Here is a 19,189-nt window from a genome sequence, read left to right as displayed (position 1 = left end):
CTGCGCATGCTATGAAGCGCACAGTGTTTCCACATTCCGTCTTCTGAATTCTCAAAGTTCGATTGATCATCAAGACCTCTCTTGTACGCATTTCGTGTTCGGAATCGGTGCATCCCGCTAACACAATTTTGGATAATGCGCCACCGGACAGTTTTTCAAACGCTCAAGCATGGTTCGCTGTTCGAATTAAGAAGTGTTGACGCACGTCGAGCAAACGAAGTTTCACTTTTTTATTATAAATTGAATTTTAATTTTTCCTTACAGACTAAACAAGTGTATAGCAGCCATGATTTTGGATTTTATGTATCGGTAGATTTCGGGTATTTTTTCTGCAAGTGCAAACTTTATGTAGTGACGCCTTTCTTTTATATTCGGTGGTAATACAGAATGTTAAAGGGACATTAGCTGTAACTTCTGGAAAGTTTTTCAGTATTTTGCTTCTGTATATCAACTACCGTGCGCGTGTCTGACCCTAATCCGTTTGTCATATGCTGAAATTTCGAGTATTCTTTTTGTCAACACAGCTTCTATGTGTGTAGTGATCATTGTTTATTGTTTACAAATGAATTCTAGTCCGGACTTGAATATAATTTTAACAGCAACAATGGAGATTATACTCATATAGGTTGTGTTGATATGCTAAATATTTGGCATTAAAATACAGTTTAGAAAATCAATGCAGAAAGTGTAGGAAAACCACAAAACAAAAGTTTTGAAAAAGTAACCAAAAGATACAGCTTGTGGAGCTTTAAAGCTATGTCCAGTTGACATTGAATTTGTCCGTAGATATATTTTAAGGTGACTTGCCCCTTTAAGGTTTCTTTCGCGTTTAATTTTTTCCTCGGGCTTTCCTTGCAGCGTTTAATTTGTACTGTTGATTAATTACATCACAATCGTGTATCTATGATTTAAGGTCCGACGCAAAATCTCGCCGCTTTGGTGCAGGAAATAACAAAACAGAGTTTGGAAATGTACATTTGCACGTATCCTGTCACACCGTCCTCATGTTTGTACCGCATCGAACAATCACGAAAAAAATCCGCAGTCACGTGGGTTTTCCAATGTCTAACGCATAGAAACGATATGACCGACTGAAGTATTCGCCTGGTACTTTTCGTCTGTAATCAAAGATGTCTTAAAACTTCAACATTTTAATAACAAATGGCGACTTGTAGAAGTTAACATATACAATATCGTTGTAAGAAAAGTGACTATTGTTGTGGAACAAACGATAGCATTAAATAGAGATTAAGTTTAACAAAACAGCCACCGTCACGTGACAGAAGTGCCACGTGTACAGAAATGCTATTTTAAGACTCTGATGGGGTTCAATAACAAAGCCCTGCAGACGAGACACATAAAAACTCAATGCGTAAATTATTCTCCAAAAGAACTTTCGGTCAATACTTAACCCGCTATAATCATGTCCACAATATTTGATTTTGCTCGCAGGGGGCTCTAAAATTATCAAAGGAATAGCTTACGTGAATATGTCTTCTAGCCGCGGCAACGGCACATAAGAAAATGCTCGAGTTACGGTGTAATTTGTGGTTTCGATTAAAATCTCTAAGGAATTGCTTGCGATTTGAGTGAAGTTAAATACTGTAGTCTGTATGGTGTGAGCGGTCTAGGGCGGTTTACTGTCAATACATGTATTATCCTTCGTACCGAGTTATCTGGTATGTCAATCAATTTTCGAAACTAAATAAATAATTAAGCCCATTATTGTGAGTTAATGAAGAATTTTTGAAGAAATCCATTTGAATCTAGACTATCTATTGGATATTTTTCAGTGCGACTTAAAACGCGTTCTGACCAAGTTCCATGCCACGACGCAAGGGCAAGGATATGATCCGCTTTCTCCAACTGTCTAAAAAGCAAGACATTTTCTGGAGAGTCTAATCAGACGCCATAGTTAATATCGTCGCCTTGACGATAGCCTTCTAGACAGGGGGGCAGTTGAAATGAAACGGTAGAATTAAGCCGTTTAAAACGATTGTCTGTGTTGAAAGAACCAAACCACCGTTCGAGTATTTTGTAATGTGGGCCCTGTGTTCTGGACGTTCAAAATCGCGTCTGCCTGAAACGTGCTCATCTATTAGTGACGTCAGGAGCTTCTCATGTAAAAAAATCAATAGTGCGACTAAGCAACCGATCCACATAAACAGCGAACCAATCGGGGAAGTGCGTCGCTTTGTCAAAGACCGTAACGATTGCTAATTAAAGTCGACTTCCCTGAAACCTTCAAAAACTTTCGTGTTCATCGTAAACGACCAATAACGCGCAGTTTTACTTTTGTTTATCAACATACAAATATACCATAATTAACCCTTGCACGCCAGAATGATTTCATTCAGTGAGTTCCAACTTAAGCCTTCTACGCATCGCCTCAAATTGCACTAAAACATTTATGAAAAGTGTGTTTTTGTGGAGAGCTAACGAGTTTGTTGCGTCACCTGATGGCATGATATGATTGCCAGGGGATTCGAAATTACTGATCGCTTCAGGTGATACATGTAATTAATGGAAGTCGTCTGCGGGTTTGAAGGACTAATGAAATAGGGAAATGTTGAAGTTGCTGAGCCGGAAAGTCACAATTGCAAGCTCTAGATCTAAAATACTTCAGAATTATTATTATCATAGATGTGTAAATAGTAAAATAAATATGTAAATACATTCAATTCACGAGATTAAAATGGTTCTTCGGATTTGATAGTATACTAACGATTTATTCGGTCCTCGTATTCTACCGTCACTGTGATTCTTGTTTCATATAAAAACTGGGGGAAATGATAACAAAGAGAAGGGCCAACGAACCTGAAGCAAAAGTCCCAAAGATTCTTATGGAATTATATTGAGGGCGCTGTTACTTTTTACCGTGCTTTTGGATGGCGTCATAACATTTTCCCATGCTAATCAATATCTTCATACACGGCATTGGTCGATGACGGTGTTTGCTGGAGCCGTATCAACATTCTCTGCCGACAGGCCTCCTTATTGTGGTTCAATATTGCATTAATTGTTAAGCTCTTGTGTGACTCGGGTAATTTCCACCCTGAACACGTACATGTGATGCCTGCCCAATTCTTTGTTCGCCAAGGTGGCAAATCCAAATTTGATTATCAATCTGCTTTGATAATTTCTCGTTCTAACCAAGCCACTATGTGTTAAGCAAAACAGGAAACGCGATTTTGAATATATCACGTATGTACAATGTTCAGTTAAACAGCATGCAGCCGCCGTTGCAATATTAGTAAACTTTGAAGACGGTCAACGACGGTGTACAAATGATGTTAATTTATGATATCATCTTTGACAGGTTTGCAATTCATCAAATTAGTAAGCTTATTTCACCATGTTTTAAGTGTATAATGAATCCACGTTTTATGGACCCTAATCCATTTGCCAACAGCATAGTGTGATCGTAAATTCCTTCATTCACTCAGTCGCTAAGAAATTCCAATCGCAAGGCGCAAATTATTGCACATATCCGATACGTTTTAATTTGCAGCGTAGAAATCCTCAGAATATTAATTTGCAGAAGTGCGGCCTCTCTCTCTCTCCCTTAATGGTTTAGTATTTTACCCGATATAGTGAGATACAGTGAGAAATTAAAATATTCAAAGGTTTGCCCAAACTTTCTGAAGGATACTTAAAACCATTCCATTTCGAAACCCACAATACAAATCAGGGGTCACTGTGCAAATTTTGGTCGAGAGAAAAAAATTACTCAGTATTTCCTGACACTTGAAAATCAAACTGGCCGGCATCCCTGGGTTAACTCTATTGGGGTATAATTTTCAATTTTCGGAAAACACAGGGTGAAATCTTACTCCAAGAGCTTTAAAATGAGCCCTCAAAAGTGGTAGATCAGAAAAAAAAAACTTGTAAAAATTTGAGCATCCGAATATCTGTCCGCGGGGCTCATTCTACCTTCGTTAAAAATTGTAATTCCAAGCCAACGTTCAGGCGTGGTGAATTGGGGACGACCACACACAGACGTCGGCTTTATAATTGGCGTCTCATTTTTCTGAATGACAACAAAATCGCATGTTGCCTACAAATGAAATGGAGATAGAAATCGATCGATCATAATTTAATGGAGCTATGTTTCTCAATGTGACTCGATTCCGACAAAATTAAACGATAGTGACCATACCAACCCGATAAATGTATTGGCGAGAAACAAAATACAAACTGTTATTACATACACAGCTCGAAAGTTCTCGCAAACTTTTGTGTGTTTCTAAAACACCCATCGTGTAAATACCGTCATTAGTATTGACTGACTGAATAAGAGCGCTTCATGAAGAGAAGCAGAGCCCGGTGGTGGCAGTCTCGGAGCAGCCGGGTACGCACGCTCGTTAGAAATTTCGCGGAAAAGGGGGTGATTTTAGTCGGACATCACGGAGACATCTAGGTCCGTGAAATCGAGAAAAAGGGGCACTTTTTCAGATCACCCTCCGAGAATAGGTCTGGTTCTTCTCCCAAGACGCTTTCTCACTCGAGAGAGTAAAACCCAGCGGCGGTCCCCCCAAGCCATGATCCAGAACCGTCCCGGGAGAACCGTACATCACATCGTGAAGGTGATTGTAACTACGTGCCCACCCCTCAAATCAGTTCGATTAAAATTTAGTATGTTCTGGCTGTTTAGAAATCCAGTGACCGTCCCTGTGATGGTTAACTTTGTTCTTGTGTTTTATGAATTGATACGCTGTATTACCGGGGGGGGGGGGGAGATAGCTAATTCAACATCCAACAACAACTTCCTGTATGACTAGCAATATGGCGGTCGATGGTAGAGGTGTTCTTCGCGGGAGATGCAAAACCTGTGCAGAAATTGCATGGAATTTGTCAGTGAAAATGACAGTTTGAGATGCGGTTATTGTGGATGTGTACCTGGAGTACACACAGTGATTCCAGAAGTGATTCAAATGTTGGAAAGTGAGTTCTCCGAGTCAAGTATGTCTTTTCAAAACTTAGCGAAACGCGTAAGTTAATAAATGTACAGCTTGCTGCGGATCCGTAGCCCATGCGTAGCCCTACCACTCTCTTTGCTGGTTGTGTTGGGGGAATCCAGGACCGTCCCGGGAGAACCGTACATCACATCGTGAAGGTGATTGTAACTACTCTTTGCTGGTTGTAACTAACTCTTTGCCGGTTGTGTTGGGGGGACTCCCCCCCCCCCAACACACAACCAGCAAAGGGAGTGGTAGGGCTACGGATTCCGCAGCAAAAATGTAGCTAGCTGTGCTGTTTGGTCCATAGTGGCTGTGATATCGCAGCGGTGCTGTGGCGTCTATCGAATGCGCTCGGGCCAAGGTCTGTGGCGATGACCCTTGACCCGAGCGCGTTCGATAGACGCCGCAACACCACTGCCATATCACAGCTTGGTCCATAGCTACCAGCTTACAAGTTGTAAGGCATCGCTGGTCAACTCAAGTCAGCGAATCAACATGAGAATGCCTACCGTTATTTCTAGTTGAATCAGTTGTCATTTTATAGATTGTACTAACACTTGCTTGAGGTGTTTTGTAGTTGTAGTATTTCTCTTTGGGTTGGTTGTCATTTATTTGGTAGATTATCTGTTCAGGTTATTGTAATAAAAGTTGCATGTGGTGTTTTGTACTAAGAAGTATTTCTAGTTGAATTAACTGATATTCAGTAGATTGTACCCGGTTTGTTGTACTGACATTTACATGTAGTGTTTTGTAGTACATATAGTTGTATTAACAGTTGAGATTGTAGTATTAGATAGATAGATACCTGAAAGCAGGAGAGTACTATTTATCCAATCTTTGCTGAAATTCAGTGAAAGAAATGGTTGTAGCTGGTGGCAAATTTCCCTTAGCTACAAGTGATTTTTCTACAAAAGGATTTTTTTTTTGTTTTTGCAGCTACAGATGACGGATGATGTCTAATAACTCAAGAGCCATCAACTAATACAAGATCAAAATGGATCAGAAAAGTGATTGTATATGAGTGTGACTGATGAACATATGGTGAAGACAAAACATTGAACGATCACTGTATTTCAAGTTTTCATTATGTTACTAAGCATACATTGAACAAGGCAGTCTGTTACTGTGCACATCAAACACAAAGTCAACCCATCCTAAGCTAGTGTATTATGTGTTCCTATTTCACCAAGAGTCAGCACACTTGCTTTGAAATTGGTAAATAATGGTATTCAAATGTCTTGGCAAACATTTAGGTAAAATCTCCCAGATATCGGAAAAAAGGGGGTGTTTTTCGCAGTGATTTTCTCCCAGATTTTCCCAAAAAAGGGGGTGTTTTTCAGAGAAAAATTCTGGGAAAAGGGGTACATTTCAAACTCTTGCTAACGAGCGTGGGTACCACACCGTCCAGAGACTGCCACCGCCGGGAAGCAGAGTCAACACAGTGGCGGTAGAGACAGTGCCCTCTAGCGCCGACGCACAGTTATATGCAAATTGGACACGCAGCGACGATGTAACCAATTACTCGTCCTACTGAGCAACAGCACAGCCGATTTCTGGTCCATGGAAGCTACTGTATGTGGGGTGCTCGACCAAGGGACCCGAGTGGACAGACAGGTTTTCAGAGGTAGGTGGGGACAACTTACCGCCACTTGTGAGTAAAGATTGAGAGTGCAACGTGTCAGGTTCTGCAACCGACATTTATCGATGAAACGTACACAAATTGTCGCCGTTGGGGTTTTCTTTTGTCTCCTGATGCTGGCCAGTGATACAACTACCAGCTTCTGTCGCATCTGGAAACACTCCTTTTGGCTACACGTTACATTCCACACCCTTAAAACCATAGCGAGAGAGTCAGACCAATCTCGCCGTTGAATAGTTCGTCCCCTATCAAATTTATTTACAGTGGTAGGAGCTTAGACCCCGAAAAGTTCCCTCTTCCAATTTTCAGAGCACAGTCTCAGCTCTCCATCACATGCACCGAACTCGTGCGGGCAATGTTTTCATTGATCGATATGAAAAGTTAATTTGCAAAAGTGCAATTAAAATGACACTCTGCCTTGGATACAGAGGGTCATTTCAGCCTTAAGCTCAGTCGACGAAAATGAATATTTCTAGGTCGATGTCAATGTAACAATCAAGTGATATAGATGAAGATTAAGCACCATTTATACCTCAATAGTAGTCAGTGTATTACATTTTTTCAACATGATTAAGTAATTGATATGATCCGATTACACAACCACTAGGTTGAACTGTACAAACGACAGCGTCGCAATCTGCGAAATTGTGTCTTTTCCGCTTCGAACACGAGGTTGAGATCCGGGCTTCCCCGCCGTTCGTTTAAAATAACCGCACGGTGGATAATTGGAACACACGCATGACACACAAAACTCGTCGTATTTTACTTAAAGGTCCCTCTCGCTGCGCCTGAAGCATAAAATTGGAAGAAGTGACGAGATCCGACGACGAACTAATAAATATATATGAACTGTCCCCAAACGCGATAAATTAGATAAATAGGTAGTTTGAATTTTGAACTGTAAGCGCTAGGCAGAGTTGTACAACAAACACTTTGAAAGAAATTTTGATTGTTGATCGGCATGACCATATTACATATATTTACTCTGGTGCGAATTTGCGCACGATATTCAGAATAGAGCTAGTTAAAACCTCCTCTCCCTAAACGTGACGAATTTCGTTTTTATATTCAGTCTCGGCCGCTAATGTATTCTGCATGTGACGCGACTGGTAATTTTCCTACCAGCCTAAAGCAGCTTTCTGAAAAATGCCAATTTTCAAGGGGACCCAAAATATGTTTTGAGTCTTTGTGATGGCTTGTTATACAATCAGGAGCGCGGTTCACACAACAGAGCTGCAGCTGATGCTATATTGGATATGAAAGTGAAGACAGCAGAACGTGCCTTATATGATTCTAGGAAATCGGTAGATCACTGCAAAATGTTAAGTCACGTGGTAAAGACGAGCCTGATGAAAAATAATGATGAACATACCCGTCGACCGAATGATGAGTGCACACTTTAAAAGGGCATTGCGTCGTGGGTATATTATTTACAGACTGCAGCGTATGGACCTGGAAAGTTTACATACTCGTCTGGGTGAATTAGGTATGATGTCGTGATTATTCGATCATAATTACAACCATTTTCAGTAATAGAGCGCGAAGCCACTACAGTGAACTGCAATAAAACTGCTCACACTAATTAGTTTCAGCTGTAGCCAGCTGGCAAAGTCGACAACATTGTATGTCCCATGCAGACAGTTTGTCTGGGGAAGTTGAAATAAAAAAGGTTTGTACATGGACCAGTGCATAGTAATGTTACATTGTATCTTAATCTTGAACACAGGGTGCCAATCGTAAACTCTCATATACAACCCGAGCCTCAGACAGAGCTAGTTTTGCCTTTGTACAGCAGAATTTTTGTCTGTATCAAGTAGCCTTGTTCAACACCAAAGTGGCCACGGCTACAGCTGAAACTAATTAGTGTAAGCAGTTTTATTGCAGTTCACTGCAGTGGCTTCGCGCTCTATTACTGAAAATAGTTGTATTGTACCGCTGGATGCGACTCAAACAGGTTTTAAAATTAGATCACAGTCACCACGTCAAAGGTATTAACGTACCCACGTGACCAACGTACATGTTACCAGAGGTTCACAGGGAATCAAAGAATGTTACAACATTTTTACAGTCTATGGTACATTGTTATTTACTTTAGCTTTGATTCTATTTTGCTAATGCGACCGGCTGTAGCTCTAATGTTTAATGCACTACATTCTCGTGGACGGTGAAAAAAACCGCACATAACTCGACGTTACACATGCGTCAGTGTAATCCTGCGAAGCTGTAATTTCAAAAAAAGAAAAACGTCAGACGACAAGCATATGACCAATATGGGAAGGATTATGAATGATATCTTTTGCGGCATATGTGGTTGGCGATATATACAAAATAACGCAAGCTATTCACTTACAACCCCCAGTATACATTAACATTCTGTACAACTGGATCCTTTACGCGGATAAAAATCCACGACAGCAGTATAATGCGAAACAGATGTGAAAAAAATAATCCCAAATATAGAAAGTATGAATGTCAGCGGCACTATTGTAATATGCAATTCGTTATTTAACCCTGCGACACCTGCGAAAGTGGATAGCATGTACCGCTATATTCATAAAGGTCCTTTTGCGTTGATTCAAACTTCCATCGTAGAATGGTCGTTGTATATGCAGTTACTGCAGCTCAATTTTCAGGAAAAACACAGACGTGCAAATCAAACACGTGTGCCCAAATCTTTTTTCTATGTTTTATTAAACACCAGAATGAAAGTTAGTAGGTGAAGGTAGTAGAAATTTGTCTCTGTATAATTATCTTGTAATAGGGCATGCGCAGATGACTGGTCAATATTATGCATTGCTGATTAGCTCATTAATCTCTCTGCATAATGCTCTGGAGAAAAGGAAAAAAAATGATATGGAGGTCACAGACTCTAACGGAGAATAATGTGCGATCTATTCACTTCAATTGAAAATGGCACACGACATGCAAATTAACACAGTAAAATATAACATTTGGTGAAAGTAATACATAACGGCAAAAGGAAAACGTCTAAATGTAGCAAAAGCATATGTATTGACTTCACGTCTGTCTTATTCAGAGCATCAGTTCGGTTAGAGGTGCGTGATCAACGACTGACTATGAAGAGATATTGACCGACAAACTTTACCAAGTAAACATTAATTTTTTAAAGTGTTTTACAATTACGAAATTGTACAATATCTGATAAAAAAACAATTTAAGCAGTGCTTAGCAATAAGAAAGATTGCAGTAAACAGGGAACAGACGATTCCACATTCTTTAGAATAGATGTATGACATGCATATGTGCCAAAGATTTTGGCACATAAGGCCATACAATGTCGGCGCACATTTTATGTAATTGTTGTTGCATGTCCGCTCACATAAAAAATAGGTTGATTAGTTGGCTAGTACAATATCATAGTACAATGTCAACGTTGCACTTGTTTTTGCATGGCTATCCAAGTGAAATCAGTGATTGTCTACATTGAATACGGTGGCCACATTCCTTTAGGTAAATGTTCCGTTATATAAAAGAATAGACTTAGAGCATGTTATTTCGAGGATTTTGTTGCCTTGCAAAAACTATAAAGGCCTTTATTCTAAGCGTTAAAGGGATACATTTGTCGGAACTGCGCTCAAAGGTCGTATGGGACCCATACGACCAATGTAAACACTGTATCCAAGGTACGATGGCGATTGATGAAAGTTAAAGCATGTCTGTCATAATCTTCATCGTATAATTTAAATGTTGCAGCTATGTTGATGAGGTGCATCTAGATATCGTGCACGAAATGCATTGTTGGTAAATAAAAAAACTCGCACAGGCGCACTTCCGTTGACTACTTCCCTTTAACTTGGGGGATTACAATTTCTCCTCAGCATCTCTCAGTAACCTCTCCAAAGCAGCACCATAATGTCATTCACTTGTTTCTCCGAGGATATGAAAACATGGATGTCACAGGGGTCAACACGCTTACATCCACCCTAACTGCAAAGAAACATGTTGACCTTAACGGACAGTTGACACAAGGTCGTCCGAGAGTCTCAATTCCGAAGACGATAACTGCCACGAGGCATTCCTTCACTTTCCAGTCAGAACCGGGATCTCTCATATTACAGAAACTTGCAAGTTGAAGATAAAACTTTTAAGTGGCATCCACACAAACATTCTAGTCGCCTGATGGAAACCTCATACGTGAGATTCACGACGTGTGAATTCACAAAATTGTAACTTTTGAATAAGAAATCATTGCGGCTTAGTATTTGATCTGAAGTGGACCAGAACCGCTCTGGTTCAATGCCGTCCTTCTCATTATCAGTCCGGGTCAGCTCCAAAATTGGAGACTCATTATGATAATGTATTCCGGCATTCAGCCAATCATCCACCAGATTACATCATTAATAAAGTACGGGTCACGCTGTGTCACAAATTACCCACCAAGTGTGATCGGCAGTTTTGGGCCGCTTATTAAGCCCCTGTCTTGTGAATTTCGACGAATTTCGACAGTCAACATAATCCACGTGTTCTGCAGAAGGTCAGGTTAGTGAACAAATATTCGAAATATTGACGATTCATTTCTACCCCAAGTTTATCGATTTCGCTCAAGTACCGAGAATCATTTTGTGGATGTTCGTCATCTCTATTAGAAATACTGTTATAAAGGTTATTTGTGTAGGTACGCGTATAACATTTTGCAAGAAAGAAGAGCAATGTCAGAGCTTTAGAACGATACCTGTTTTGTAGTTGTCAAACGCAGACTAAAAATGGTACGCGATTTTGAAAATGTGTTGACAGAGTGGCCACACAACTGTTCCCCATACGGTAGAATTTGTATCGCTGCCATCTCCGACACAAATGGGGTATTCTGAACGATCTGTGAAGGTACACGATTTATATTTCGCAGGACTTCAAGCCAGAGTCTAGGAATCACAGCGATGTATGGGGTTTGGTTGTCTTAGCCAGAATAAAACTGGTACGCGATTTTGAAATTGTGTTTTGACAGAGTGGCCACACAACTGTTCGACATTATGACAGAATACGGCGCGGGAGTTCGACACAGTATGGCGTACGTAACGAAGGACGCATGTGGAGGTTGCCAGGGAATGCAATTTTTACTGATGGCGCGCTGGCCGCTGATTGGCTAATGAGAGGGGGAAAATATTATGGTATAGCGCTCCAATTTTGGAGCTGACCCGGACTGATTATAGAAAAATTGAAGCCATCAGATGTTCCATTGGAAATTAGGAATATTTCATGAGTAGCGAGGCAAGAGGCAGTTAACCTTTTATTTTTAGTCTATCTCCCATTCCTAAGGTCAAGAAGATACGGAAATGTTTGGTTGATATGCATTTTCTGTGACGTCTATGAAAGCTGTGATGTCTCCGAGTTGTCGAATGACAACTTCGGAGGCAGAGTCACGGTACGTAGGATGCACAGTGTAGGGCAGTTCGGAATTCCTTGATGAGTAGTCGCATTTCTCCACCCTGCTGGAGTCTTGATTCAAAGCGAAATGCAGTCAAGCTTACATGTACCTCTGAAATGAGTGGCTGACGGAACGAATGAACTTCAAATCAGACAAAATCATGTGTATAAGTGCGTGACTGTGTCTTTGGCATATGGCCGCTGAAGCTATTTGTATAATTTCTCTTTTGGACTCGTTGGTCCCATCGGTCCATCGGTAAATCCGGAAACACGATAGCTCTAAGGGGACGGACTTTTGTAAAAGAAAAGTTGTACCTCTCTGTGTTTACTCGCTTAATGTACACTTTGTAAGACCTTGTTTTCTAATGAATTTTCAGAGTATCATTACTTTCTGTTGAATCTCGTCAGGAATACTCATCTGTAAATTTTCCTGAACAATATTCAAAGCAATGATGCATCGGTCCGAAGGCTAGAAGAATCATTCACCACGCATAATCATTATCTTATGAATGTATCATCAACAACACACAAGACACATAAATATCACGCGTATTGAATTCAATCGCGTCACGGATTCGATTTTGCCCATAACGTCGGCCCGTATACTTTAGCATTCATGGGACCATAATAGGATTGTGAATAAGAGAAACAAGACGATCTTTTAGCAGTCCAAAGACTGTATATTTAACAGTATGAAAGATAAGAATAAAACAAAACATCTTACGGCAGTCTAATCCATGTATGTGCCCCGAAAATGAAAGGCTAAAACTTTCGCTCGAACTTCTCTCGAAGAAACTTTCAATCATTGTCTTTCAAACTCTTGACTAGAGTTAAGGGTACAAATTTTGTGATTTCCCGACTCAGAGAATTCAAAATGTCCGCTATCCCTGTCCTAAATCTATGAGAAAAAATTAAAATTTTCGGTATTTGATTTTTTTTTCACAAACAACAAGCTCCATGAAAACTTTGTTTACTCAACGAGCTTCAAAACGAGCCCCCCACAAATGTTTGACCAAAAAGTATTGCAAAAGTTTCGGAGTTCGAAATACTATCCCCAAAGGCGTAGTCTACATGTAACTGAAATATAAATCGACGGAAACTGGAAAAAAATACATTTTCAACTTTTAACAAATATGTAAGAAACACGGTGTGAGTTTTGTGGAAAAAGAAGATGGCAGCCTTTCCTGGACTGTTCAGAGATGAAAACTAAGACGTTTGTAACAGGGCATGTTTCATAAACCTGACAATAGTTGTCATTAATTTCATTATGTTTTTTTTAAGTATTACCATATGGCATTTAGCAAATACAATGCATCGTGTATAATAATACATTCGACTCCGGACAAACTTCAGTTGCCAATAGTAACATTCGATGTTTTATATAGCTGTGTATAGGTAAATCGTGTACTACACATTTCAACGCGATTTTGTACTCGGAGGCAAATAACGTATTGTACAAACAGAAAATAGCCATTATAATTTATTTTCAATCGACCTTACAATGTCAATCTTTCTTGGTTTCTTGTTATTATGGTATGCACCGACAGATAACGATCAGTTTTGAGAAGATGTCACATTCGGATTAAATATGTAAATCCCTGTATAAAAAACAGTCCCCGAGGTCGCAATCAGCAGAGCCGCAAAGTCGTGTGGGAGGCCATTAAACATTCGACATTTTGTTTCTACGGTAAATTAATAAAATGTAGGGTAGGTCAGCTTACTACATACGGATTGAGAATAAATAAATAAATAAATAAATAAATAAATAAATAAATAAATAAATAAATAAATAAATAAATAAATAAGATATGAAAGCTTGATCAACAAACCGATACCTACAGATATTACATAATGTCTTTATACATTTATTTAGTTTACCGTTCTGTATGTATAGGATAAAGCCCGAGTACGAGGGCTCTTCTGGTATATAAAGTCCAACCCAACGATAAAATGTCGAGGCCGCAGGCCGAGACATTTTATCGTTGGGTTGGACTTTATATACCAGAAGAGCCCGAGTACGAGGGATTTATCCGACTTCAAAAATTATCGCCCCTAACTGATATATTTTCGTTTTCAATGTGTTTACGTCAACCGTCCCCTTTGTCAATGTAACATGTTTAGGATATGAATTAAAACTTTTATTTGTGAAATAGCCTTCCAATGTATGGAACATCCTATAAATGCCTAGGGCACATTATATAAATGCCCTAGGGCACAGCAGATTTTGTGTTGCAGCTGGTTTCCGCTGTGTTACCAAATTTGAATATTAAAATGTACCAGATGTCTACAGAATATGACATGTTCACTTTTGATTGGACAGTACTTTACTACGGCGCTGTCATTCGTTTCTGGAATTTGGTGACCAAGGCTTTACGAGTAAATAAAACACCCTACATTGAGCACTCTGATTGGTCAAGCAACAGTAGATAGTGTTTTAAGTATATATACAAACGTAATTAATATATGTAATCCCTGTCATTTTGCATGACTGATTACAGTTCTCATGTAATTAGATGTCACTTTCAGTAAAGATTGTTCTTGACACTTTATTTCCTGTGTATAATCATCATTCCATTTCTAGGGACTAATTTCCCAGGGCTCTGATTTCGAAAAAAAAGGTAACTTCCATTGCAAACAGTCGATTATAATTATTATATAAATGCATAAAGCTCATCTTTCACATGAAAAAGGTGCATCAGATATAAGCAAAAATACTATAACATGTATGTGTGTAGTATGTATGTATGTATGTATGTATGTATGTATGTATGTATGTATGTATGTATGTATGTATGTATGTATGTATGTATGTATGTATGTATGTATGTATGTTCGTACATACATGTACATATGTAAGTATAGAGGGCAGGTACGCATGTATACGTGTTTGTATTGTATACGAACATCACTAAATAATTTAAAAATAACCGCGGTTCCATACTTCAAGTTTCCTTGATTTGAAAACAGTTCACAATAAAAGAAAATGAATTAGACTTCGTACAACTACAGTAAACGAAGGGTCGTTCTTTGCAGAAGCAAATATTCCAGTGTTCGTTGTAAAGCCGCGCGTGATTCTTGTTGTTAGATTCAGCCGGTCAATCTTGCGACCTTACGGTGTGCTGGTATTACGTTATTTCCTGAATCACCCGTATACTCGATTGGATTGAAGTGACTGGTAGTTTACGTGGTAACAATGATTAATTTTTCACTGACAAGTTAAGAATGCATCACATGAAATTCCTATGTTCAGACTGCCATTATTTTTAGAAATTATACTTTAAATGCGTTATTTTGGTCTACGCTTTCTAAATAAACCCCGAAACACATTTAGCGCCTTTTGCAAATTGTCGACGAGTAGGGCTGTGTCTGATTCGTATGCAAATCTACTTATGATTGAGACAATTGTGTATTGACTATTAATATCGGCGTGCCAACAACCGCTTGGTATATGACCCTTTGTGCAAAGCGGTGAGAAAATCTTGCGGCATGATATACTTCTTTAACGGCGCAAACAGGCTCTCCAATGGAGGGAAAGCCACCGTGCGTTCGAACACAGTCAAGGGACCTTGGTTTGAAGTCGGACTCGGACATTGACTTTACGCTAATGGGGTGTTTATCTATGCAATTGTCGGAATGCCACAAAGCCATGGCATTGAAGTGGCAAAGTGGGGATTTGATCTTCAACTTGGCAATCTTTGCATGACAAAGGCATGGCGGTAGATTTTGATGAGTTTGGCAGAAAGACGGGAATTTTGAATTGGTGTATTGTACTTCGTCCATTACCTGCACTTACCAACTTGAAAAGTCATTTCAAACTTGAACTGACGCGCGGTACGTCAAAAGCTGAGTACAGCCACGCGAGGAAATAATTGTTTGCAGAGCAAAATTAGATTTTGATTAAGGTTCATAAAACTGTTACGATGAGGTTAGCTATCACTAAGAATTGCTGATATGTGCGTGTTGTGTTGCCAGTATGAAATTCATACAAACATGACCTTGGCCAAAATGGTGTTATTCATTTACAAATTGAAGCACTGTAAAGATTCAATCAACGCTTTTACATTCAGATACTCCGAGATTTATGCAATAACAAGGCTTACAGTTTGGTTTACTTGATGTGCTTAAAGTTTACATGTAACCACAATGTCCTGAAGTCTCATGTAAAATGTACCATGTATAAAAAATTAAAGCGTCCAAGTCGAACGTAGACGGTGTATCTCCAGTTATAACAGTGTCGTGGATTTGACTGAGCGTCAGCTTCATACATCATTCAAATGACTCCACGGTGCACTTATTGTACAGGTGCTCGACGCCACTGCCAAAGTCAGTCTCATTTGCCAGGCATCGAAAAAAATGAAGGCTAAAATTATCTCTTGCGACATATTCCAATTTTACAACGCGATTGCCTCTGCGATTGAGTGTAGTCCACGGATTAACACGGAAATTAACGCCTGAAAGTTTAACTACATCTTTCAATTTCGAGAAAGTGACAGTTCAGACATCTGGGATTATAGTTATTAAATTTGCAAGGCCAGGACTATGAATATCTAGGTTGGCCTTAATAGGTATTGAATAGATAGCTTATTCTCTTACTCACCAATTCTGTTAGATAACCGGGCTCTCCACTTGTTCAAGATGCGGCGCTAAGAAACATTTTCGCTTTGCTACTTTTCCATTAAGCCATACGAAACTCTGATTTGTGTGAACTCGTGATGAGCTATACAGCCTCCAGTGTTGTCATCACTTCTTACAGTCTACATCACTACTTTCTGCGCTCCGCACTGCTGCGTTGTCGTCGTGCCAAAAAACGTAAGTCTGAATCCCTTTCTTTGATAAATCTTCAAGGCCATTTTCGAACAACGGTAACGGGATCTTTATTCCGGAATATTCATTTTTATCATTTCATCTTGGGAACTAAATACGACTTGAAAAGTTTGACTCATTAATCCCATTGAAAGAAAATCTCTTAAAAAGCAAAAGATACGTAATCCGGTAGTTTTACGTCAGTCGAGATAGATGTCAACAGAAAGAGTACTAAAAGCGGACGAACAGATTAGAGACAGAAATCGACAGTCCCCAAAACAAAATAGTTGTTAATTGCAGTGAATAAAGAGTTAAAGACAGCCCATGTCGGAAAATACAATCTTGTTCGTACCTCAATACCATGATATCAAGAGCACCATAAGACAGTGACTCTCCCTGTCAATTAAGAGGGAAATTCCAATCCAATTCATAAGAAACATGCATTGAAGACATCTTTCAAAATTTGACAGGTCATGCAGTGAATTTCAAAATAACCATGATTCCCATGACCTGTAATATTTTCACACTGAAGATAGGTGTCAACGACAGAAATCTGATGGCATTTCGCAGGAGAACGTTAAGATACCTGACACATATTATTTCAACAGTTCTCTATTGCAGACAATGGACAGTCACCCTGCAGTCGCAAGCAGATCACAAACAGATAATTCCTGATGCATAATTATCCTAGCGGCAAGTGCGTTTCGCTCCATTAATATTTGTAGCCAATGCTATTACTCTATAGATGAATAGCTGATGGAAATGAGATGAGATAAATTGCACAGAAATAATATCAACATATCATCATGGCATATTTATTGATCTCGTAAAAACGGACTGTTGCCTGTAAATTTGGTAACGAAACGATGTCGAACTGTGTTGCATTGTATGTATCTATAGGAGTTCTACACTATAACTGACAACGTCCATGTTGATCTGAACTCGAGATCGGTATATGTACATACATATAATAAGTACCGATACATCTAACAATTATATATACATACATAGATGCACATAGATGCAAACATACATACATACATGCGTACGTACACACATACATACATACATACATACATACATACATACACACATACATACATACATACATACATACATACATACATACATACATACATACATACATACATACATACATACATACATACATACATACATACATACATACATACATACATACATACATACATACATACATACATACATACATACATACATACATACATACATACATACATACATACATACATACATACATACATACATACGTGTCTTAATTTGTCTGAACAGATCAGAGTATCCATGGATCAACGCATCTGGCATCATAAGAGGCACATCACCTGTAACATGTTAGAAAATAAAACTACAGCGATCACATTGATACATCTATTTTGGGCTATCTTAAATATATTGCTCTCTTTGTTATATATGTCGACAAGCAAGTAGCAATCTGGCGATGTATGAGTCAAATAAGAATGTGTCATCCTTCCCAAGATTCCAGCAGATACTTGAAGATGGCACTTGTATTCGAAAAAAACAAACATCTGGAATGATTGGCTGTACGCAAGAGAAGAGCCCATAACCACAGTACTTCTATTCACGTGCCATCGCTAACGCCTCGCCTGCTAATTTGGCGTCCATGAAAGATAATGAATCCTAACATTCCATTGAAGAAAGATAGTAATTTCTTTAATAAATATTGTGATGGCAGGTGTTTCGGAAGGAGTGAGCGCACCCTGTTCCTAATTTTTTCACCCGCTGTATAGTATTCTTGACACAAATGTTACCGTCTACATACTGCTATAAAGTTTCAAGTATATTTTGCATGCGCCATTAACGCCAGACACTAGTGTTGATAGTCTAGTGCCATGTGCTTGACTAATACAGTGGTTTGCGTTGAATCGCATGGCAACTTGACATACTAGATTGAGGGTTTGCCAACACTGTTATATAAGCGTAACTATTATCTAGGCGGAAATATCAGTATATAGCAAAGAAAACAATTCTGCAAAAGATAAAAACATTGTCTGAAAGGATGTTACGCGTAATCAAAACAACACCACATAACTACACACATCCCGCTAACTGTCCGGAAAGCATAATTTGCAAGTGTACGTAGTTTGTGTGGATCTAGTAGTGTTTTGACTTCGTTTGACCTCCTTCAGACAATGTTTCAACTTTAGCAGAATTGTTTTCTTTTTTTAGTTGACTAATATTATCGCTAAGCGATAGTTACACCTGACAGTGGTCGATGGGTTTGTTTTAAGGTAGATCTCGCCTCGGGGACAGATATTCGGACTCTCAAACTTTTACAATTCTTTTCTGATCTACCACTTTTGGGGGTTCATTTTAAAGCTCTTGAAGAAAGAAAAAAATTTCACCG

General features: G+C 39.1%; 1 protein-coding gene across 8 annotated transcripts in view; it reads left to right on the top strand.

Moving 5' to 3' along the window:
• Positions 1-6,471: 6,471 nt before the first annotated feature.
• LOC139148129 (probable G-protein coupled receptor CG31760) overlaps positions 6,472-19,189 on the top strand; it is a 228,956-nt gene continuing 216,238 nt past the window's right edge. For 6 of the 8 annotated variants that reach the window (XR_011555884.1, XR_011555883.1, XM_070719437.1 and 3 more), the window contains exon 1: positions 6,494-6,585. The gene's annotated coding sequence lies outside the window, so the exon portion shown is untranslated. Of the gene's footprint in view, positions 6,586-19,189 lie in introns of all 8 variants that reach the window. The other 2 variants (XM_070719430.1, XM_070719434.1) reach the window with 2 other exon arrangements.

The sequence above is a fragment of the Ptychodera flava genome, chromosome 13, assembly GCF_041260155.1.
Source record: "Ptychodera flava strain L36383 chromosome 13, AS_Pfla_20210202, whole genome shotgun sequence".
NCBI classification, from domain to species: Eukaryota; Metazoa; Hemichordata; class Enteropneusta; family Ptychoderidae; genus Ptychodera; species Ptychodera flava.
Note: the sequence above shows the minus strand (reverse complement) of the source record. Positions and strands in the feature narration are given on the sequence as shown.